We start from the raw sequence: 25,981 nt of genomic DNA, 5'->3' as shown, positions 1-25,981 counted from the left end.
TGTATGAGTGTGACTGGCAAATGGTAGGCATTTCAAGAAAAAGAGTAAAAGGTTTTTTGTTTCGTCATTATTTCTTCCCTTCTGCTTTATGTAGAACTTGTGGCATGTCCTTTTCACACCTAATACATGTCTAAACAGAATTCTTCTTTAATCTGAACATTTTTACCCTGGCCTACCAGCAGTACGATCTTGGGTAAGTGGTTCATTCATCTGGAGCTCATTTTCTCACACCTTCCCTCTTTCTAGAAAATTTAATAATTAGGAAAAATAAGGCTGGGCAGGGTGGCTCACACCTGTAATCCCAGCACTTTGGGAGGCAAAGGCAGGAGGGTCCATTGAGCCCAGGAGTTTGAGACCAGCGTAGGCAACATACTGAGAGATCATCTCTATAAAACCACTAAAAACAAATTAGTTGGGCATGGTGGTGTGTGCCTGTAGTCCTAGCCACTTGGGAGGCTGAGGATTTCTTGAGTCCAGGAGATTGAAGTTGCAGTGTGTTAAGATTGCTCCACTGCATTATTCCAGCCTGGGCAACAGAGTGAGAATCCATCTCAAAAAAAAAAAAAGAAAAAGAAAAGACAGTTATGAAATCTGCAGTGCTAACTATGTGCTAGCTCTGTCCTAAGTAACAACTCATTTATTTTTCACACAAACTCTACAAGATATGTGATCTTATTTCTTGCATGTTACAGATGGAGAGAATAAGAGAGGTGAAGTAACTTGCCTAAGGTTATACACTAGCTGGTGTCAGGAGATAAGAATTGAACCCAGAGCCTATACCTGAAGGGATTATGCATCAGTTTATTTTAATTTGACCCCAGAATTTAATCTAAGATGATGTCTTAAGACACTTACTTATCCTTAGAATCTTGGATTAAAAAAGACCAAACCAATGATGAAAGCTAGATGGTTTTCAGCATGAGACAATCATGAACCATGTCCCCAGAAGGTGGAGTGTAACAATTGTATGGTCATCCTTTACTGGAGTAAACTGTTATTTGCCTGGTTTCCCTACAGTAGAAAAAGGCCAGGTAAGATCCCAATAGGGAAATTGAGAAAAGAAATGTGATTGCTGAAAATAATGTCTTCTGAGCAACTCCCAGCATCTATTGACTTCTTACCAAAATAAATCAAAACTGTGTATCCAGAAAGACAAATAATAAGTAACATTTACTGAATACCTGTAGATAATCTTATCTAAGCATTACAACCCTTTTTTAAGAGAAATACTTTTTTCCTATTTTATAGATATGGAAACTGATGTTGCCAAATGAATTTGCCAATGATCACATACTGGATAAGTAGTAGAACTAGAGAAAAAAAAGTTCTCTCTTGATGTCATTGACTGAATCAGGAGGAAAATACGCATCACAGTGTGTTACAGTTTAGTTCCTTGGTTTAAGATTCCCTGGTTCATTCTACTTTGTATGGATGAAAAAAACTGAGGATAAGATCAATGGAGTGACTTTCTCAATGTCCCTAGATCATTAATGTCAGTGCCAGACTTAGGACTCTACTATCCTGTTAGCCTGCTCCTGTATTTTTCCCACCACACTGCACTGTCTTTTGCTTGGGGTTAGGAGTGATTACAGAAGCCAACTAAACATAAATTTTGAAAACTTTCAAAATGTTTGTTTTCTGCAGTTAATTTGAAGAGAATGGGGGTGAGGGAGTCAGTGTGGTTGGAGAAATTTTGGAGGTGGTTCAAAGAAAATTAAATATGGAGAGAAAGGTCTTAAAAAGTGTCCTTAGCTGGCCCCTAGTAAACACTAGAGTGCTTTGTTCAAAAGAACTCAACTAAAAATAAGCTGGGAAAAGTGCCCCTATAGGAAAAAACAACATTTCGTGCAAAAGTATGATTTCAATAAGTCAACCGAGTCCAAGTTTAGACTGTGATTCATTTTACAAATGAAGTTACACCCCCAGATCATGTATGCATCCAATTTCAGCCTTTGGCCATATTCTTCATCACTCTTGTGGGACATGTGTTTATTAAATTATAACCCATGCCCTATTATGTGGTGTGGCCTGTGTATCTTGCAGATCTGTAATAACATAATTACTTAAATCAAGTTTGAATGGCATATTATTAAATTCTCTGTTTTTTTCATTTCCACCAACAAAAATTATTCTCATTTTCTAAATTTAAAATATTTATCTCTTTAAATTTTGATACTATATCTTTGATACATACACAATAACATTAAAAGTCGTGTGTGTAATTATGCTGTCAAACGGTCTTGTCTTCTCCTTTAATCTCCCTCCAGTGTATTTGGCTTCGACAGAGTGGTGCTGCTAGACTCTAATAAATCATCCCTTCAGGCCTCAGATATTGCGCCGTACAAGGGAAATTCAAGAAGGAGACCTATTATTTTAAGCAAATGCATATAGGCGTTTTTTATTTGTACATGTGACTGCATCTTATTGGCACTTGAACTTAATTCCCTGACTTTTGAAGCAAAGAATAGGCAATTAAGGATAGCAGATCCATTCCAAACAAGAAGGTGGTGCTCAATATATATAGGTTGATTTGACTGTTCTGTGCTAGATAAAGCCAGTGCAAAATTGTGTACACGTAACACAACCATGCCAACTATCAAGTGTCCATCATGTGCTAGGCATATTGTCTTCAAAGCTCATGGCCTCTCTGTAAAGTAAATTATATCAACCTTTTTTATTAGATGAAAAAACTCTGGGGCTCAGAGAGTTTAAACAGTTGAAGGAGGTCAGACAGTAAGTAGCAGAGATTGGGACCTAATTAACATGGGTTGGAAAACACTTTGGAAAGGTTGATTTAAATGATTTGTACAATGTCAACCCTGGGTGAATTTAAAGAGCATGGGCTATGCCTTGCTGAAGGCGCAGCTTCTTCCCTCAATTCACGCTACCTTTCGATTTTTCTTAAAAACAACAACAACAACAACAACAACAACAACAAAAACTAACATTTATTGAGAATGCCCCTTCTGCCAGTTTCCATGCTGGCTCTTTGCACATACTGTTTCATTTACATTTTTAAAATGCTTTGGAACTTCTCTGACTCTGCCCAGCTGCCTCCTGTCATGGCCAAAAGTCCAGAACTTTCAGCAAACAGTCAGATGTTAGTTCCAGCTGAGTGAATTGGTTAGGTCTCAAATCCTTTCTGCTCATCGCCTGTAAAATGGGATAACAATACAATTCTTGCTTATTTCTGTTTTCAGTTAGGATGAAAATGTCAGAAGAGAAAATGTTAGAAAAGAACAAAAGCGTATGTGTGAACGATAGTCTTGTATAACGGAGTCACATTGTACAGTTGTAAAATAGCAAATGTATGTGGTGAGCAAAAAGATGAGGGAGAGAAGGATAGAGTGAGAGAGAATAATTTGACCATGGCCAATCATTCCTCCTGCTATTCTACTCAGTGAGAATAAATCCCCAGTGAACAGGAGATGGGCAGCCTCGCTCCCTCCCAGTCCTCTGTGCCTCTTCAAGTGTGAGTATCTCCCAGAGCTGGATATGGCTTCTAGGAATTAGAGGTCTGATTTTCTAATAAGATGGCCTATAAATGCAAGCCATCTGGTTCTCCAACAAAGAAACAGTTACTTGTTTTAACGCACAATAAAAAAACTGGCTGTGAGAGAAGATATATTCCTCAGGGCCTTTTCAAGAATAATCTAGATTCTGCTACTCAAACCATCTGTGGTGAAGCACTATTTTTGTTCAACATCTTTTACACTAATACTTTTGTAAAACACAGTACAAATTAATTGCTAGAAAATAACCACTTGCTTGTATGTCCGGCCATGCCATATGGCTTCTTCACATTCTAATACTTATCCCATTGCTGACCAGAAACAAACAGTTTGAGGATTTATTCATCCCAGCTCATGAACCATTTTCTGAGTAGCAATGATCTAGATTGCACACTTTATACAACTCCAATAAATAATGGTCTTATTCTAAACACAATTCTAAAATTCAAAATTCTTCTTAAAATAGGACTTCACTTTCTACTTGAGTGAAGAATTTTTATTTATTTTTCTCTTTTTTATAAATAAATAAAACAAGTTTTATTTTTCTCTTTTTTAAAACGTTTATGTTGCATTCAAAGGGTAACAGGTTTGTAACTTGGGTATATTGCGTGATGCTAAGGTTTGAGGTACCAATGATCCTGTTACCCAGGCACCGAGCATAGTACCCAACAGGTAGTTTTTCAGCTGTTACGCTCCTGTCTCCCTCACCCCTCTGGTAGTTTCCAGTGTATATCATTCCCATCTTTATATCCATGAGTACCCAATGTTTAGCTCCCACTTATAAGTGAGAACATGTGGTGTTTGGCTTTCTGTTTCCATGTTAATTCACTTATGATAATAGCCTCTAACTGCATCCATCTTGCTGCAAATGACATGGTTTCATCTTTTTTATGGCTGTCCCTTCCACTGGTGATGGGCACCTAGATTGATTCCACATCTTTGCTATTGTAAATAGTGCTGCAATGAACATGCAAATGCATGTGTCTTTTTGGTAGAATGATTGCATTTTTTGGACATATACCCAGTAATGGGATTGCTGGGTTGAATGGTAGTTCTATTTTAAGTTCTTTGAGAAATGTACAAGAAATTGCTTTCCACAGTGGCTGAACTAATTTACATTTCAACCAACAGTGTATAAGCATTCCCAGTGTATAAGCACAGCCTTGCCAACATCTGTTGTTTTTTGATTTGTTAATATTCACTATTCTGATTGGTGTAAGATGGTAGCAGTACAAAAAGACACATGGCCTAATGGAACAGAATAGAGAACTTAGAAATAAAGCTGCAAACCTACAGCCATCTAATTGTTCACAAAGTAGACAAAAATAAGCAATGGCAAAAGGACTCCCTATTCAATAAATGGTGCTAGGATAGCTAGATAGCCATGTGCAGAAGAATGAAATTGGACACTTACCTTTCACTATATACAAAAATTAATTCAAGATGAATTAAGGATTTAAATGTAAGACCACAAGCTATAAGAATCCTAGAACTAGGAAACACCATTCTAGACATTGGCCTTGGGAAAGTCCTCAAAAGTAATTGCAACCAAAACAAAAATAGACAAGTGGGCACTAGTTAAACCAAAGAGCTTCTGCACAGCAAAAGAAACTATCAACAGAGTAAACAGACCAGCTACAGAATGGGAGAAAATATTCACGAATTATGCATTTGACAAAGGTCTAATATCCAGAATCTAAAAGAAAGTTAAACAATTGAACAAGCAAAAAACAACCTCATTAAAAATGGGCAAAAACATGAACAGACACTTCTCTCAAAAGAAGACATACATGTGGTAAACAAACATATGAAAAAATGCTCCACATCACTGATCATGGAGAAATGTGAATGCAAGTGAAGGCGTTTTATGGCCGTTTGATCTCCCTTTTTTCTTCTCTCCTTGCTGCCCAGTGGCCCCATTCTCTTAGGCTCTTGTTTCACCAGTTCAGACTCTCCTCTAACTTCTGCCTTCAGCCTCATGACAGAGCCCTCTGTTTTGGTATCCTCTACCCTAAACATCCTGCATTTCTGGTCTTTCCTTCCTAATTTCCCTGTGGCTCATTTTCCTAGGGTCTTGTCAGCAGTAGTTGATAGGCTAATTATGTTGATCAATGAGTTTATGCTGAGATGCATAAATTCATGGCTCACCCCAGTCAGTGGAATTCAGTATGTAAACATCTGTGTACTTAAGCCTGCTTTGTTTAAGGTATTTCATTTGGAAGGATCTCTTCAAAGATGCAATCCCTGCTCTCAGGTGTATCATCATTGAGAGCAAGGCTGGACTCTTAACTCTCTGGGGAATAGAAATATGGAGGCACCTTAAGAAATAGATGATCCAGTGGCTGAAATCAGCTTTCTACTCTAGTATATTTTTGGAACCCTTCTCCTGTCTCATGAAAAAAAAAATGTTTCAGAGGTCAAATAAATTTCAAAACTTGAAAAAAAAAATGTTTCAGAGGTCAAATAAATTTCAAAACTTCCATAGAGTCTATTTCCTTCTTTGAGGGTCCCATGAAACATAGCATATTAAAATTCTAAGAAACTTTGCAGGTAGACAATCTAATTTTATTTAAATCAGGAGTTTCCCAACATAATATGACCATAAAACCCTTTAGTCTAAAAATACCAGTTAATATCCATCAAAATTAGTATTCTTCAAATTACACTTGGAGAAATGCTGATTGGGTAAAATTTCAAGCTTAAAATGCCACAATTGTATTATAGAGTTACTATTGGTTTTGTGAGGTGTCATAATGGCATGGGGTATTGTGTTCTCAAAAAGGAGTCCTGCTGTTTAGAGTTGAATACTGAGGTATTTATGGGTGAAATAATGTGGGTTCTGAGATTCTCTTTAAAATATTTCTGAAAAGAAAGAGGGATTGAGATCGCTAAAATATTGACAAAATGTTAATAACCTTGGTGATTAATACACAGAGGTTCATTAAATTGTCTACCTATTCTATATATATTTGAAAAGTTCTATTATAAGAATCTTATTTTAAAATTCTGTGATACTTGCATTATATAAAGTCAGCCAAACTTCATTAATTTTTTTGGTTTTTTTTGAGATGGAGTTTAGCTGTTGTTGCCCAGGATGGAGTGCAATGGTACAATCTCAGCTCACTGCAACCTCCACCACCCAGGTTCAAATGATTCTCCTGCCTCAGCCTCCCAAGTAGCTGGGATTACAGGCAGGAGCCACCATGCCTGGCTAATTTTTAGTATTTAGTAGAATTGGAGTTTTACCATGTTGGTCAGGCTGGTTTTGAACTCCTGACCTCAGGTGATCCTCCAGCCTCAGCCTCCCAAAGTGCTGGGATTACAGGTGTTAGCCACCGCACCCAGCCCAAACTTCATTAATTTGTAATTCACCAATTTAAATTCTGTGAGCATTAGGACAATATATTAGTTGGATTAAACTGAAATCGGTCTTTGTTTATAAAATATATTCAAAATTAATATAAATGTATGGTTTCCCAGAAATATAGCAGAGAATAGTTTACAAATCCTGGGGGGCTCTGGAGATGCCTGAGTGGCACAGTGAACCCAGCAGGTAATCAGTGGGCACCTGTCCCCTTTCCCAACTCCAATTTTAACCCTTTAATAGAGCGAAGATCTACTTGTTTCTTTGTTTTTGTAAAGGGCCTATTGTTTAATTATATAAAAGTACAAAAACCACTGCTGAATATGGTGCCAGTTGATCCAGATGGATGTGGTTTGCTAGGTCTAATTTGGTGAAGCCCTTCAGTGTTTTGATTTGCCTAGATTTTAAAAATTGATAAGTCTAATTCCCAGGCCCCCTTTCCTGTGCCTTTCCACAGAGTCCAGGGAGGGCTGCACTTTGGTACTTTGCTGGGTTTGTGGTTTGTGAGTTGGCAGCTTGCTGGCAGCCAGCCTTCTATCTGGTCTGGTGTATATCATGCCATGGTTCTTCCCCTCAACTGGCAGCAGGTAGGGAACTTGCATGTCTCCAGATGCGATTCTCCATCTTGGATTAACACTTGGGGCAGCTCCACACCACCCTTCAAAACCCAGGACTAGGTTTCAGGAAGACTCTGGACTTGGAGAGCTCTAGAAAATGAGCTGTCCCTTTCTCCAAAGGATATTCTAAAAGCTAATTCTTGCCTTGGTCTTACTGGAGGTATCTTGAAGAGCAAAGAATTCCATCCAGAGGACTTTACAGGATCATTGAAGAACTCAGGAAGGCTTCTAAGTGTTTTCATCAGATGATAAAATAGAGGCCAGTAAAGAGCTCTTTCTACTGCTCCCCAGGGCCCAGCTCCTTACTATAGGAGATAGTAAAGGGCTTCAGAGCACCAGCTGTGGGGTCAGCTGGTCTCAGGTTTCTCCCAACCATGTCACTTTTTGACCTTTGGCAAGTTATTTGATTCCTCTAAGTCCTAGTTTCCTCATCTCTCGTAAGATTGGGAATAATATCACTTATCCCATACACTTGCCTCAAATATTTTTACCTGTACTAAGTGTTTCTCCAGTGTCTTTCATTGCAAAATGAAAGAAAGTGGGATAACCGCTTTGTACGAAACCTGTCCTGTTACATAGTAGAAACCTGACATACTCTTGCTTTACTGTCCTTGCAGTTCTTCTGGTGATTGTCGGCGTGATGGTTCCTATTGTGAAGATGGAACACCCCTGCTTCCAACAGCTCTTTTAGAGAAGGAGCCTGCACAGAAAAATCTCCCTTTGCTATCAATGTTAGTTTCCTGGAAAATCTTAATATAAGAAATTTGGTTGTAGGCTCACTTAGGAATGAGGAAAGCAAGTTCTAGTTAAGGTGTTGACCACTCTGAAGATCCCATTAGTCTCACTGTGCCTTTTCCTGCCATGACATTGTCCCATCACGATCAGTGATAATCAGAAGGACCTATTGATATCAGACGAGAAACTTCTCATTTATTTAGCAATTAGCTTCTGTATTGATTCCAGGTTTAGAATAAAAAATGGATCAATACAACGTAATATTTCTCATGCAGTTAACTTAATCTAATTAGCCTGGCACGACTTTCTGAAAGCCATGGCCACTGGGGCATGCTACCAAACATCATAGATGGAATGCCATTCCCTGCCAGAAAGTGGACAGTGGTCTTTCCAGGAATAAGACCCGATGTATAGAACTGGTGATTGGTTTCAATTCTTGACTTTTTTGCTCTGGCTATTTTCTCCTTTTATTCCCCCTCCTCATTTCTGATGTTTGTATAGATAGGCACAAGACATTGTCTCAACAAGAGTGAAGTTTCCTCCGTCGATAAACGAATTCACTAAACAGGTTCTCTCTGCTCCACAAAAGCATAAATCTCTACAAGAGCCTTCAGTTTGGTTTCAGCACATGTGAACAATGAGACAGCCTTAGGAGGCCAACTTTAAATACTTTAGAATGAAGCTTTTTAACAAAGACTCCCAAAGTACAGGCAAGCAAATCAAAGAAAAATGTCAAACTCCGAATACCCTCCAAGCCCAGCAAAACGTCAAAGGAGCTGCTAGGAAAGGAAGAATGGGCCTTCAAATAATGTATAGCCAGGGAGAGAGGAGAAAGAAAAGAAGAAGATAGTATCTGATTTATAAATATTTATAAAACAATCATTAGGCTTGGCTGGAACATGCAGTTCTTCTCTGAGTTCACTGCTGGGAAATAATAATAAAATGCAAGGAATTATTCAAATAAAGGCAAGAGAAGATTTAACTCCATATTTTTAGAAATCTACCAGCACTCTTCACACCACGTAGTAGTAAATGAGCTCTGTGGAATCCTGTACTTGGGCTATATGGAGGAAACGAGCTCAGACACAGACTTCAGAGCCATAAATTAGCCTCCAGTCTTATCTGGCCAGTCAATGGCCATCAGCATCCACTCTATATTGGTCCTTGGCTAGTGTCCACTCTGCTCCCATTCAGAGCTGTAGCTGCTTAGGCCACCCTGCTGCTTCTCCCATTTATGAACCAGGTGGTGACTGCTCAGAACTGGGCCTGAAATAGTTCCTCTTTAAAAGGCCCAGCTTGGGGTCTCTTTTTATTTGGACCAAGACAATTTAGTAATGTGCTTCTGAAAAGGACTTCTATTAGGAAGAATTCATCTGTTTCATATTTGTTCTGGGCCTGTCTTACACAGGAATGGGCGAGGGGCAATTTAAGCCAGAGCTTCCTAACCATTGTGTGACAGCTTCCTGCCACAGGCAAGCTAGGAGTCGGCCAGGAGATAGGAAGGGCTATCCATCTCCATAGTGTTAAAAAGATTTAACCTTCTTTAAAGCCACAGCTCAAACAGTTACAGTGATTAAAATTATCTTTAGGCACTATTTAAATGACTGTTTCTAAAAACGTTCTAAATTCATAATTGTTATTTGACCCTTAAGATTCTTAAGCCTCTCCCCTGGACCATTTACCAGAACATCCATTTGAGCAAAAATTTTTGTCAATGATGACAATAACTTCAAACGTATCAGTACATTTTTTGAAACTGTTTTATCTGAACGTTGTATGCAAATTTGAGATTATGTTTTTCCTGTTTATGCTTTTTCTTCTAGTAAGTATATAATACAAAACTAACTTTGTTCAAGTCCCATTTGACACCCCCAAATCAGCCCCTACCCCAGTTTATTCCTGTGTATGATACAAATAATATTTCTTTCTATATGCACCTTGACAAGAAATAGACTATATAATGCTTAATTTTAACTCTGTCTCCAGATCTGTTCTAAATGCTTTATATATATACCTTTCTTAATGTTCACAGCAATCCTACAATATAAGGACTATTCTTTCTTTCTTTCTTTCTTTTTTTTTTTTTTTTTGAGACAGAGTCTCCCTCTGTCACCAGGCTGAAGTGCAGTGGTGCGATCTTGGCTCACTGAAACCTCTATCTCCCAGGTTCAAGAGATTCTTCTGCCTCAGCCTCCGGAGTAGCTGGGACTACAGGTGCGTGCCACCATGTCCAGCTAACTTTTGTACTTTTAGTAGAGATGGGGTTTTACCAAGTTGGCCTGGATGGTCTCCATCTCCTTACCTCGTGATCTGCCTGCCTTGGACTCCCAAAGTGCTGAGATTACAGGCGTGAGCCACTGCGCCTGGCCTATAAGGACTATTCTTACGCTCATTTTACATACAGGAGAACTGAAGCACAGAGAGGCTAAATAACTTGCCTAGGCACAGCCAGGAAGTAGCAGAATTGCAATTTTTAACTCAGTATGCTCTTAACACTAGGTTACCTTGTCTCTCAAAAATGTAGGGAAACATTGGTCTATTAGCATGCATTTTCAGCCATAGTGATGTTGACCCCAATGGGGCAAAATTGGTTCTTGGTGGTCTAAAATATCTTACTCTTTTTATGTATAAAGCACAGATTACATTTAGTACATAAACAGATAGTGGTATATCTAGGGAAGAGAGGATTAGAAAAACAAATTGTTCTTCAGTGATCATTAACTTAAAAAATTGAAAAACATTGGACTATGAGTTATATTAGAAGAATACTACTGTAAGTCTTTCCCTAACAGCAACCCTCTATTCAAACACACAGACACATGAACACTCAGATGTACCAAAATTATTTCTCAGAGTAAGTGCCTGAATTTTTTCATATTACAGAATCATTCCTTTGGATTATTATAATACTGCCCATAGAGGACCTCTTTCCAAATGCAAATATCACTGGGATGAGTAGTATATTAATCTTTTCATACAAATTACTGAAAGTGAGACTAGCAAGTTGCTGAAGAAATAAGAAAAGACCAAGCCAGATTTCAGGAAGAGGGAAAAGGAGACAGGTCAGGTGGGGTCTGTGGGCACAGCAGGGGACTAGAGAGTGCAACACAAGGGTATAAGAATTTATGAGAGCAGCAGGTAACTGAGGACCCAGTAAATTGAGCTCAAGAAGGTTAAACACAAGAATCACCCTATTTATGACATTTGGCACCCAACAGAATTAAGTTCCCACGTTGGCTGTATTTCCCACCAGCTCCGCAGCCAGGGCAAGGCACTTACCCTCCCTGAGTCTCAATTGCTTTTTCGTGGAGATGATAGGCTTTAGAATATAAATGCATGGGAAATGCCTGGAATGGAGTAGGCACTCATCATACACTAGCTTAAAAGTTTATGGTATTTTTAAAATAATCGGATGATTACATTGCAATTTTGTCCGAAGCTAGCCATGTGCTTAGAACAACTGTGCTCTTTCCTCATCGGATTCAGTGAGCAGTCAAGGAAAGCGAAGGTGCAGCTTTTTCTCACTCCCCTCCCACAGAAGCTAACTGAGATGGGAGCTCTTTTGGCTTCTCAGTGGTTCTCTAATCACATTACTGTACAGACACGTCAAGGCAGCCAAGGCTTTAGAAAAGTAATTCGCCTCTTCATTGTTGCAAATATTTCCAAAGGGAAATTAAGGTGTAATTTTTCTAAATCAATCGAGTGATTGCCAAGACAGAGTAAATAAAGGGTTTTTTCACGGGAAAAAAAAATCAGCAACTGGAGCCTTGATTCAGCCAAACCTGGGTTTCTCTGATTTTGACCAATGTCTTCAGTTCTATAGTTTGGGGAACAGGATAGGGGATGTGAAAACCTTAGAGGGAAGGCAATATTTAAGGAAAAGCAGAAGTACATGAAGAGGTGGAAATTGAGAAGCCATATAGTTTTATTTGGGCCAAATTACTGCAGTACTTATTCCACATGACCGCCTTTTCCATATCTATTATGAATTCCAACACAGCTCTGGGAGACCACAGACTATCCCTTACACAATAAGCTACACCCAGACCTGGAGCCAGGAATGTCCCAGCCTCCGGCAAAATGTAAACATTCTCTCTCATGTTTGAAAGGGTCCAGGAAGAATCTATTTTTCTTCCCCAAATCTCCAGGGAGAAATATAACATCCAGTTGACCCCATGAACACAAAATTTCATGCAGTCTTCCATTTCTCATCTTCACATCCTGGGCTCTTCTATCTCCACTCTGGTATTTATGCCTGCACTTGCTAGGATGAAAGTCAACTCTTGCCGATTTCCTATATGCCTCTCTCTTCCTAATATAAGACTCTAATTCCATGTTTCCTTAAAATGGCTCAGACAGACATTTTTTTCATGGCTCTGGCATCCACCCTTCCCTGATGGGAGCCTGGAGGAAGAGGCCAATGGTAGACCCCTGGGACCCTCCTACCACTCCCATCTTGAGAAGGGAATGGACCAGAAAAGGGCCAGAGAAAAACCTCACTAAACATGTGCTGTCCAATACAATAGCCACTAGGTGTATGTAGCTATTTAAATTTATATTAATTCAAATTAAATAGAATGTAAAATTCAGTTCTTCTGTCATACTGACCATATTTCGAATGCTCAAAAGCCACATGTGGCTCATGGCTACTGGGCATACCAAACCCCTTTCTTACACCATATACAAAAATTAACTCAAGACGGATTAAAGACTTAAATGTAAAACCCCAAAACTGTAAAAACCCTGGAAGACAACCTATACAATAGCATCTTGGACATAGAAACAAACAAAGATCTCATGATAAAGACACCAAAAGTAATTGCAATAAAAGCAAAAATTGACAAGTGAGATCTAATTAAGTTGAAGAGCTTCTGCCCAGCAATGGAAACTATCAACAGAGTAAACAGACAACTTACAGAATGGGAGAAAATATTTGCAAACTATGCATCTGACAAAGGTCTAATATCCAGCATCTATAAGGAACTTTAACAAATTTACAAGAGAAAAACAACATTAAAAAGTGGGCAAAGGACGTGAACGGACACTTTCAAAAGAAGACATAAATGTGGAAAACAAGCAAAGAAAAAAATCTCAATATCACTGATCATTAGATAAATGCAAATCAAAACCACAAATAAACATTATCTTACACAGGTCAGAATGACTATTATTTAAAAAATAAAAAAAATAACAGATGCTGGCGAAGTTGCAAAGAAAAGGGAATGCTTATAAACTGTTGGTGAGAGTGTAAATTAGTTCAACCATTGTGTAAAGCAGTATGGTAATTCCTCAAAGAGCTAAAAGCAGAAATACCATTCGACCCAGCAGTCCCATTGCTGGGTTCATACTCAGAGGAAAATAAATCATTCATGTGCACATGAATGTTTATTGCAGCATTACTCACAATAGTAAAGACATGGAATCAACCTAAATGCCCATCAATGACAGTTTGGATAAAGAAAATTCGGTGCATATACGTCATGGAATACTATGCAGCCATAAAAAAGAATGAGAATATGTCTTTTGCAGGAACATGGATGGACCTGGAGGCTATTGTCCTTAGCAAACAAACACAGAAACAGAAAACCAAATACTGTACGTTCTTACTTTTAAGTTGGAGCTAAATGATGAGAACTCACGCACACAAAGAGGGAAACATCAGATACAGGGCTCTAACTGAGAGTGCAGGGTGAGACGACGGAGAGGAGATGAAAAGGTAACAATTGAGTACTGGGCTTAATACCTGGGTGATGAAATAATCTGTACAACAAAACCTCATGACATGAGTTTACCTATGTAACAAATTTTCACATGAATCCCTGAACCGAAAATAAAAAGTTTTTTTTTGTTTTGTTTTGTTTTTTTAAAAAAGAACATTTTCATTATCACAGAAAGTTCTATTGGACAGCACTACTCTAAAGCAAGGGGTTCATTTCATGACAGGGGCTCCTCTTGACAGGGAGGTATTGTTCCCGGGCACCACTGTTGGCTTGAAGTCTGAATATTTTCTTTCAATTAGGCACTTCTGGACATGACTTCTCTGGGTCCAGGACTTGCCATTTGGGAAACCGATTCTTCTCTTCAGAAATATCCCAATTTAAACCAAGTTCTTCCCTAAGTAAGCAGGAAGGAAGAAATAATATTTTAATGGATGACATCCCTTTTAAAATTTTTAATTAAATTTTTATTGTGGTTAAATACATATAACAGCCGGGCGCGGTGGCTCAAGCCTGTAATCCCAGCACTTTGGGAGGCCAAGGCGGGCGGATCACGAGGTCAGGAGATCGAGACCACGGTGAAACCCCGTCTCTACTAAAAATACAAAAAAAAAATTAGCCGGGCGCAGTGGCGGGTGCCTGTAGTCCCAGCTACTCAGGAGGCTGAGGCAGGAGAATGGCGTGAACCTGGGAGGCGGAGCTTGCAGTGAGCCGAGATCGCGCCACTGCACTCCAGCCTGGGCGACAGAGCGAGACTCTGTCTCAAAAAAAAAAAAAAAAATACATATAACATAAAATGTACTATTTTAACCTTTTGTAAGTGTACAATTCAATGGTATTAAATACATCGCAATGCTGTGGAAACAACACCACTGTAACATTTTCATCACCCCATAAAGAAACTCTGTACCCATTAAGTAATAATTCATTCCCCTCTCCTAGCCTCTGGTAATCTTCAATCTAATTTCAATATCTATGAATCTGCCTATTCCATATATTCATAGGAGTGGAATCCTACAACATTTATCCTATAAGCCTGACTTCATCACTCAGCATAACATTTTAAAAGTTCATCCATATTTTAGCATGTATTAGAACTTCAGTCTTACTATGTCTGAATAATACTCTGCTGTATGTGTATACCACATGTTATTCAAAAGAAGAGAGAGTTTTAAAGCAATTAAAGAATTGAGGTATATTATTTTGCCTTGTTGAATTCTTTGCCATTCCACTTACTCTTTTCTGTCAACAAAAAATGAAGTTATTTTCCTACTTTGTGCTTCACATCAGAAGGAATTAAAGATCTCTCTGTAGCTGTTATCTTCTGATTGGCAAAACAATTGCACAGGGCCTGGCACAGAGTAAGTGTACTATATAAATATTTGTGATTGTTATTGTTGTTGTTATTATTATTGTTATTCTGTTGGATCAGCAGTACAGGGCAGATGGCCTGAGTCTGGATTTCTGAAAATGCACCTGGCATCATTTCTTAGGCTGCCTCATGGGCAAGACGGTCCAGTTAGTTGAACTGGACACTGGTAGGACAGCTGAGTTGACTGATCTGATTGCTTTGCTGCATTCTCAAGTTGTTAGAAAGCCCATCATGTACTGAAGACCAGCCTTCCTATTCATTGCTTCCGCCAGTTTGTCCTTGCTCTGCCCCTGGAGAGACACATAGCTGGTATTTCCTCTCACCTGATGACAGTGTTCTGGTATTTAAAAGTGACCCTGCTCTTACTATGTCTTCACTTCTCCAGAGTAATCATACCCACTTTCTTCCTCTGATTACTGTTGCTAGTGGTTTCTGACCTTTTCCGAGCCCAGATTCCTTCCCTGAATATATCTTAACTTGTTCAGGACCCTGTGACCCAGGGCTGTATACAGTACACCAAATGTGGTCTGACCATTGAACATTGCTTAAAGATCGGTGACTATATAGAAATAACTAGATCAATATATACATGTGCTTATCTACGTATCTCTGTTTGTATATGGATGCAACAGGTTTAAACACACACATGCCCTCATCCACCCACCCACTCACCCACACACACACCATTTCATTCCAGACACTTTATATGATAGTGGTATGAGTGTTTTGGTGTGCATGCTCTTTAGTCTTTAACATTTCTGAGGAACATAGTGTTCTATTAGGTCAGTCCCCAAAATATCAGTGTTGACATGATTCTCTTGCTTGGCTGTAGGGTTGAACATAGACATCAGTGGTAGTGATGACCTATTGCCTTTGGAGCCTTCCCAGAAGAACCAAGCCTCTTAGCCAGGGAAAAAACATAACATTTACGGAGCCTGAATGTGAAATATTTCCCTCTTTGAAATATTGAAGTGGCACCAGCTACCTTGTTTGATACCTCACAAAAGTGTTTAGAACTTTGTTTTTTCTTAGACATATTTCCAATATTTTTTTAGAAATTAGAGTTGAAAACCTATCAAACATTGTTTTCTCCACTTCTTCATCTATAAAACCCCTCTCTACTACTCTCCCTCATTTTTCTCCTAACTCCTCCAAAAGCACATTGTAAACACCAATAAACAAAAGTCTTAAAAGTTGGGTAGCTCCCATGCATATGTGAGACAGGACAACAGAGGGCTTAGAAGAAAGCTATAATCATTTAAAGAGGAAGAGTTCAGCAGCACAAGTTTGCTACAGCTTGATCAGAGAAGCTGTTGTTTATTTTTTTTGTGTAAACAGAAAATGGGGGAGAAAGGGACACTAAGCTTTAATCATAAAATGACCTTTCTTCTGAGTAGATCAGCTTCATAAGTTAAAATGATTCAAGGCTCAATCTATGATCTGGGGAATAGAGTCTTCCCTTCCAAAGACAGATGTGATTATGACACATAGTCAACAATGTTTTTCTTCATTATTGTTTGGCCTGAATTTGGGGTTTCTGGGAGAGAAAGGGAGAGAAGGGGTTGAGGACTTGGAGAATAATAGAAATTAAATGGGAATGTATCTGTGGTTTCAGTTCTGTATTACAGAGTTTTATTGTTGGTTTAGGTAAAATATCATTTGGAATTGATCGTAAGAATGTCTCCTAGGCCTTCTAGTAGACCATTCTCAAATTAAGAGATAGAATCTGAGCTTCGTGAGGTGGTTTTTCATTAACTTAACAGAAAAACCATATTCTTAGCATAAGGAACTGAAGCCAGGATGTGGGTTTCCTAAGCTACCATAACAGTGCAGTTTAAAATGTGGTGTATACATTATGGTTAGTTCATAGACATTTCCTTTATGACATTCAAAATATGACTCTGTCTATTCTAAGGCAACTTTTGGTTTCATTACTTACGCGATTCTTATAACTCCATAACAATAAATACTGATTATATAGAAATGAGGTAGTGAGAATATTCCTTGCCCCTGACTTCAGTATCTACTGGTAAGTTATTTAATTTTAAGTGCCTCAAATGGTAATATTTAAAATATGTATAACTGTATCAAATTCTACCACCTTACTACAACTACAATGAGAATAAAACAAAACAAGAAGTGACACATAGGAAAGCATTTTGGAATGTTCAAAATAAAGTCACTAGTGTACTTAGACTATTTTAGCTGGAAGTGATTGCTTAGTTTCCTCATGTCAGGCGCTATAATAAGCAATTTCCTGATACTCTTATTTAATCTTCATGAAATGCTCATGAAGCATATACCATTATAATGCCTACTTCATATATTAGAAATGAAGCAACAGAGTCACAATTATAAAATGAAGGAGTTAAGATTTGGATTTGTCGAATACCAGAACTACTAGAGCCTGCCTCAGCTAGATTACAAGATATTCTCATGTAGCATGGGAGGGAAATGATCTGTAATATTACAGAGTGATCTCAATCCTCAGTGGATATGCCACGAATGTGGTGGTTGGCAGTCTCTGAGATGGCCCAGGGACTCTCATTTCTTAGTATTCATGCCCTTATATAATCTCCTCCCCACGCGTAGGAGGAGATTTCATGGGTAACTTCTAATGAAGAGAATATAATAGAGGTGATGAGATACCACTTGCTAAGATTAGGTTATAAAAAGACTGTGGCTTTCATCTTGAGCCTTCTGTCTCACTCCCTCCTGGATCACTTCATCCTGGGGAAAGCCAGCTGCCATGTGTGTGAAGCAGCCCTGTGGAGAAGCCCACGTGGTAGGGAGAGGAAGCCTGCCAATAGCCACGCAAATGAGCTTGGATGCAGATCTTCTGGAGACTGCCAACAGCCATATGAGTGATCTTGGAAGTAGATCCTGCCCCAGCTGAGCCTTGATGACTATAGCCTTGGCCAAAATCTTGACTTCAGCCTCATGAGAGATCCAGGTAACTTGCTTCTGGATTCCTGAACCACAGAAACTCTGAGATAGCAAATGTTTATCATTTATTGTTTTCAGCCACTAAGTCTCATGCAGCAATAAATAACCAATACAAATGGTAACCAAATGACTGGCTGGAGAACTGGAACCTTTTCAAGCCTGCCTCCTTCAATTCATTCAACAAATACTTATTGAGATATTACATGCCAAGCGTTAGATGTGGTTCCTGCCCTCAAATTGCTGATCTTCTGATGGGGCATGATGTGGTGGGAAAATATTTTTTTAAAAATTAAAAATCAAAATTCCTTTTAAACTTCTGGAAAACGATTAGAAAGAGCAGAGATATGGAGTCAGCCAGAAGGGCTCCAATTGCAATCTCCAGATATGGGTTTTTGGGCTAACAACTCCTTTGAGCTTCAGTTTCTTCATCTGCACAGATGAAAACTACTTCTGAAAAGTTTGTAGAATTAAATAAAATAATGTGTTAAAAATACCTGGCACGATACCTGGCATATATTGGGAGCTCAACAAATGCCAGTTCTGTGAGTATTACTCTTCATCTTTTTAACATAGGGAATAATCATTAGATTGTGAAGGGTTTTTGAGTGTGTATAAAGAGATAAGCACAGGGCATGATCCATTTTAGATGCAACCAGGGTATTTATTTCTGTTAGTTTCTGTGGACCCTATAAATTATGTTATGACCATAGGAGATGAAAATAATTTCATGAAAAACTTTTGAGGTTCTAATTTTTGTTTAAAATGGACATTTTACTTCTTGAACTGAGGATCTGGTTATTGTTTGTAAAAGATCTTACTATAAGCCAGTGGAAAGAATGGAAAACTTGAGTAGGATGGGACATCTGGAATCAAACTTTAGATCACCATATGCAACAAAGTAGAGTGAAAACTGGGGATTGGAGATCAGAAATTCTGGATTCTTCCTTTGCCTCTGAGTGTCCACCGATGTCCACCACCAAAGGGAGGTGTCAAATAGTTCAGTTCCTTAGGATTATACAATTTAATGAAGGGTTATCGTCACAATTATTATTTATAAAACATTTTTATTACAACATAACACCATGAAGGATTAGCATTTCTCATAAATTTTCAAGAATTTGACCAACTTGCATCAGTTGCATTAATCTAATATTTATTAAAATATCTAAAGTAGTATCTGAAACTGGAAAGACACATACACAAGCCTAATATTTCCCAAAAAGTGAAAAATCCGTGCTAGACTACATTGGATTTTATTTCTCGAGGAACTAAACATAACCACTAGATGGCACTGGAGTCTGAGTTCATCTTTCTATTTCCAGAACAGTCCGTGGGAAAACAACTGTAAGGCTATCATAAATTTTCTGAGTCAGTTACTTGCTTATCTGATGTGGTACAAGATAAAAATCATTTTTGTATTATTTTTCAAGTTCCTAGTAATCCCGTCAATAAATAAACATAATGCCTACTCTTAATCTGAAGCCAACTGATCTCACAAGTGAGATTCATGATCCTTTGAAGAGCTTCCTGTAAGTAAATTTGTTTCTACAAATGAAATAAATTATAATTTATAACCAAAAAGAAAGAAAGAAAGAAAGACACATGATGTGCCTTTGCCAAAGCGCTGACTCCTGCTGTTAATTTCCTCTAGCAATTCAAATCTCAGTTAAGAAACATCTAGAACAGTACCCAGAAATTCATTCAACAAATATTTATTGAGACTTCCAGGATTACAAGGCCCACATAGACACTGAGAGGCAGTGGACACCCGCATGGAGTTTATTTTCTAGGGGAAGAATCAGACAATAAGCAAATGAATAGATACAATAGTTTTATATGCTATGAAGAAAATCAGTGGGTAATGTGATAAACATAAATAGGGGCAAGTTGAGGCACCTTTGATAAGATATGCAGAGATCTTCTCTGAAAAGTTGTCATTTAACGTGGAACTAAACTGACAAGATAGAGTCATTCATAGAAGGAAGGTTAGCCTGATCAAGGAACCAAGAGGCAATGAAGAGGAATTTGGAGAGGCAGGCAGGCGAGGCCATAGAGTGACTCAGAGTTTGTATTCATCTTACTGTACAAGCCACTGAGAGGTTTTAAGCAAGCAAGTTGCACAATCTGATTACATTTTTAAAACATCATTCTGGCTGCTAGTGGGGAATGGATTGTGTGACACAGGGTAACACTAGCAAGTGCTTAATAAATGCATAATAAATGAATGAATGAATGAATAAATGACGGTACCTACTATGTGCCTAGTACCAACAAGGTGCTTTTAATTCACTGAAATTCACTTTACACATTATCACACTGATAGAGTTAGACACTCTTTAGACAGGTTCTCAAATTTCAGGGTCTATCAGAATCACCTGCAGCACCTGTTAAAACACAGATGGCTGGACCACATCTGTTATCATGTTCCCCTCCACCATCACTTCCTCCCGCCACAGCTTCTGATTCAGGAGTTCTGGGGTGGGGCCCAAGAACCTGCATTACTAACAAGTTCCCAGATGATGCTGATGTTACCAATGTGAGGACCACACTTGGAGAAACACTGCTGTAAGAGGCTGGGCATAAAATGTCAACAGCTGTTAAAACAAGCAAAAATAGAGAGAATTTATTTTAGTTCTATTACAGTTCAGCCTTCTGGGTGTTAGAGACCACATTCATCCCTTTATTGTGTTACTAAAGTGGGAAATATTGTTCATTTCCTGACCAAGGATGATGTCCCTTTCTCCCTTACTGAGTTCGAGTGTTGTTCAAGATTATCATTGTGTCCAAGTTCACAGTTGAATCAGGGTTCACTTGAACCAAATGTACCAATTGGTATCAAAGCTACCAATTGACTTGGTAGCTTTGCCAGATTAGATACTCACTATCCCAGCCTTTCTTGAATGGTCATGGGACACAGGTCTGACCAAGAAGAAGTAATGGAAGCCTGTTGAAGATTCTGAGAAAGACTTTCCTCTTTAATAAAAAGGAGAGCAGTGAGAAAAAAAGTATTTATTTGTAGGAGAATAATCAGTGAATATTCTCATGCATAAATCACCACAATTTAAAAAATGTGAATACCTGTCACTCATGGTGTGCTGGTAAATGTTAACAACAGGCTTTCAGCAATGACAGGGATACATTGCTGATTTCCATAGTGTAAATGCTGCCACGATGGCTGATTTCAGGCTACAAATGTGAAATCACTGAACACGGAGTTGCAAATAGATGCTAACGATTGGCTTTCAAGAGCCAGCATGAGCCAGTTTCAGCAAACCATTGCTGGAGATTATAAACCTAAAGATATGGTGCATCTTTCTCTGAAATACAAGGTAAGTAAGGCTAATTGTTCATGTTCTTGGCACATATTCTCTCCTGAAACCTAGTTGCATAAGCAGCTGAGAAGGTTCAAGCACAATGTTTAACACAACAGAAGACAACCAGATTTGTGGTTGAAGGAAAGTTCCTTGCCATGACTATTTACATTTTGTTAAAATGTAAACCTAAGAGTAATTTCCTGCACGATTTCATGCATCATTATAGGAAGCATTTTTGAAAATGGGGTCTGCCTAAGACTTCTCAACAAACAATACTTCTTACGCAGTTACCTACATTTCTCCTTAGTGTTAAAAGAAAATAAAAGCAAACTACTTATTTGGGGATACCTCTGAGGAATTAACAGGTTCAGTTCTTTCAGTAAAGCAGTTGTCAATGTCCTCTCCTTACTACATCCCAGTAATCACTTAAGCATCTGCTCAGCTACTGTGCAAGGTTCCAAGGTCTTACAACAAATTTTAGCAAACCCTTCCTGTCCGTTACCTGACATCGCACTCCGCCCTCTAATCAAAATGTTTTTTCTCAGGTCCTCTCTACCCTTGATGTGATGCCTTAGGATGAATAGTTTCTCACCTGGAACAGCACATCGCCTCATTCAGGATTTCCTAAACTTCTTGTATTGCAAGAACAACTTGGGGAAGTTACAAATACGGATTCCTGAACCTCATCCCCTGATCTACTTAATCAGACACTCCAAGAGAAGGAGCCTGGAAATATGTAATTTTCAGCAAATGTTCAGATAATTTTTCATCATGCAATTTTAAAAGAACCCTACCTTATCTGTCTTCTTATTGCTCAACTCTCAGCTTAACCATTGCTTCCTCAGGGAAGCCTTCCCTGGACCCCCAAATAAGGTCGGATCCCTTTCGTATTTGTTTTATGCTATGCTCACAGTACTTTGGACTACTTTTTAGCTTTCACTCAAAAGAACTTTACTGAGAGTTTTTCCTAGAGGATTGTAGATTTCATGAAAGTAGAAAGTGTGTCTTCTGTATGACAGTATCTTCAGTGCCTATCACCATCTCTGGCATGTAGTAGATGCTCAATAAATATAGGGTGATTGATTGTCTCATAGACCTTTTGTTCTACTTCTGTGAGGAGAAACCTAAGATAAAGTCAATTCTTCATCTAGGAGCATTCATTCATAAGAGCAAGCACATTTTTTAGGTCCACAACCAAAATATGTGTCCTTGTACAAGTTCTAAACTCATCCTGGATCTTGATTTCTTTAGTTTTAAAAGAAGTAGGAATAGATTAAAAAAGAATAGACCTAGTAGATTTAGTTATGAATACTAGGGGTTGAATGTGAGCCTTAGAAACCTGACGCCATAGGAAAAAGAATACCTTACCCTAAGGAAGTATATATTTTTGCTTCCAATCCACAATGGTCACAGATTCCTTATCAGAAATGTCTAACTAGCAGTGCTTGTATGTCCTTTATGGGACAATCTCAGTTCCCACTGGTGGTGTCCCTGGTGGTTTTGGTTGAGTTGGACTTTTTTATTCCGCTGTCTCCAGAGGGCAAAGGCTCAGCGTCAGAATCTAGCACCATGTGTCAAGGCGGTGGTAGTGGAGGCGGAGATCAAAAAAGAGACGCAGCTTTTTCAAAGAGCGCCGTATGTCTCTTTTCATTTCCAAACCAAATGAGATGGATTAGGGAATAAATGTAGAATTTGTGTCAACCTCTTGAATCTTAGGGATCAGACACCTTAATTTTATTTTTATGTCTTTCTTAGGCACCCCCTAGACCAAATGCGTGCCCTTTCACTTTTTAGTCATTCTTATCCGTTCCTTTAGTTAAAATCTAGGAGTATAAATCTTATAGAAACCAGATAGTCATTTGATACCTATTTATTGCATTCATCCTATCTGCCAGACACTACATCTATAGAGCTAGCCAAATGGAGGCTATTGTTGTCAGACATGACAAATGAGGAAGAGTCATTCGAGAATAAGAGGTGACTCAGCTTAAATCTATTCCTGGATCTGGGTGCAGTGGCTCATGCTTGTAGTCCTAGCTACTGGGAAGCCTGAGGCAGAAGATCACTTTAGCCCAGGAGTTCAAACCCAGACTGGGCAACACAGCAAGACCCCATCACTAAAAATAAAAACAAAAACAGAAAAAAAAACCCAAAAAACAAAAACATTCCTAGGATTTAGAAAACATAATTTTTAACTATAAACTCAATGGATGAGAGGCTTACACGAATTAATGTTGGTCGTAGATTGTTGAAAATATAGGAAACATTGGAGATCCTTTAGTGCCATGGTTTTAAAACATTTTTAGCTTTGGTTTGTACACAATCTTATTGGAAGCACACTCTGAAAAATGACCCCAAAGAGCTGCTAAGCTTGTCACAGAAGCAAGGAGCTTCAGCATCCCATCCACCTTATCCCAGTGATGGTTGCTGAGGACGCTGCAAATTCAGTTGGAAAATCATGCACCTACTAAAACATCTCCATTCTACAAATAGAACTCTGAGGTCCAAAAGGGAAATTATTTTCTCATAATTGTAGAACTCAATAGAGGAGCCAGGCCAAGAACCAAGATTTTTGGCTTCTAATCCATGGCCTGGTTCATGTCACTCTAGTATAGAACATCAACCATTCGTCTTCCCTAATGTATACAGTTCCTAAAATCAGTCCCCTGGTGGGTTGTAGACACTTCCAGAGGTACTTGATAATACCATTCGAAGCATCTAAGGAAACAAACAGAAGCCAAACCCAATCCGGTCCAGTAATTAATTAGAGCCAATAAATGTGTAGATAACCACATCCTAGTTGTACAGATTCAGAATCTCCATGCATGCAAAACACTTGAAAGTCAGAGAAGTAGAAACTAGAATGTTGTGCGACTGCACCCCCAGCAGAAACATTCAGTTACTCACTCACTGTAAAACTCTCCCTGGAACAGATTTAGATTGTGCCTGGGCGCCTGATGCATTCTCTGGTATCACGAGCCACATTTGAGGTGAAGGGAACTAGAAGAAACACAACATGTGTCAAGCTTTTCCTAGACTTTCTAGTGGGAATGCTTCTCACCTGCTTTGTATCTATTATTCCATTCTCCTAATTAAAGTTCCCATACAGTTTTGGGGCAGAGATTACCTAAGCCCAAAGCAAATGAATTAATATGACATGGTACATTAATGTGGGAGATCAAAAAGAAAAGCATTTTCTCTCCATGTTGTCCAGCAGGTTACATATCGTTACCTGGAAGAGTAATTTCTGACTCCTGAAAAAGGATGCCTTTACTGGCTATTCCTGACAGACAAATTGCATTTGTCCCTTTGTATTTATTTTTCTGTTAATAAAATTGACATCACAATATACTATCCTCAGAAATGAAAGTCTGCCTTTACATTTATTTAGCCATCTTTCATGATTTTTCTTCCAGGAACTCATGTATACGTGGCAAATTTTGTTACTTTGACTAGCCTGCTGCTCTCTGTCAACCACCGTATGTATCTTTTAATTAAGTAGAAAAGAGATCTTAAAAGCTCACATAAGCCCAGGAAACTCTATTTCTGGCTGACAGCAATGTCTTCTCATTTGCTAGCAAAAGCACAGATTGACAGAATAGAATAGATCAAGAAAATTGATCGTTACTCATATGTTGGATAGAGTCAATATATGTAAATCCATCCCTATTGCTGGCAGGCCCTGAGATGCCTGCCATGCAGAACAGACATAGTTACAGGCTGTTTTCTAGTCCAAATGCCAGCCTTTTGCTTTAATGCAGCAAAATCACAGTTATGTACTCAGAAAGCTCTTTTGTATTCATAACAACTGCAGTTTGAATGTGGTTCAGGACAGAGAAACTGTATTTACGAGCCACCATCTCTTTCGAGTCAATACAATTTGCAGTAAATACAGTTTAAGTTAGAGCTATGGTATAGATGCTCTGGGAATTGTCTCTGTGATTTTACTACATTTTTCACAAGCATTTTAAACGTTCACTGCTTTCAAGTTCATTTCTTTAAAGTGAACAGCCTCATATGGTTGTTGTGAAGATCAAGTAAAATAATAGATATAAAAAAGGTTTTGAAAAAATTAAGTGTTATGCAAATGGGAGATGATGATGATTATTACTTTTTGTCTCAAGGTCCTTTTGCTTAAGGATAATGCTCCCTAGTTATCCCAAGGCCTTTTAAAATCTTGATTTAACCCTTGAACCTGGGAGGTGGGGGTTGCAGTGAGCCGAGATGGTGCCTTTGCTCTCCAGCCTGGGCGACAGGAGCAAAACTCTATCTCAAAAAAAAAAAAAAAAAAAAAAATCTTGATTTAAAATAGTTGAATATTCAAAGTAGCAGTGCTTGAAACACAACGTCTAAGAACATGAAATACACATTATGTGTTTAGATATCCCTTAACATCTCAGAGAG

The sequence above is a fragment of the Symphalangus syndactylus genome, chromosome 4 (assembly GCF_028878055.3).
Source record: "Symphalangus syndactylus isolate Jambi chromosome 4, NHGRI_mSymSyn1-v2.1_pri, whole genome shotgun sequence".
Classification (NCBI taxonomy): domain Eukaryota; kingdom Metazoa; phylum Chordata; class Mammalia; order Primates; family Hylobatidae; genus Symphalangus; species Symphalangus syndactylus.
This window is presented reverse-complemented; position numbering follows the sequence as displayed.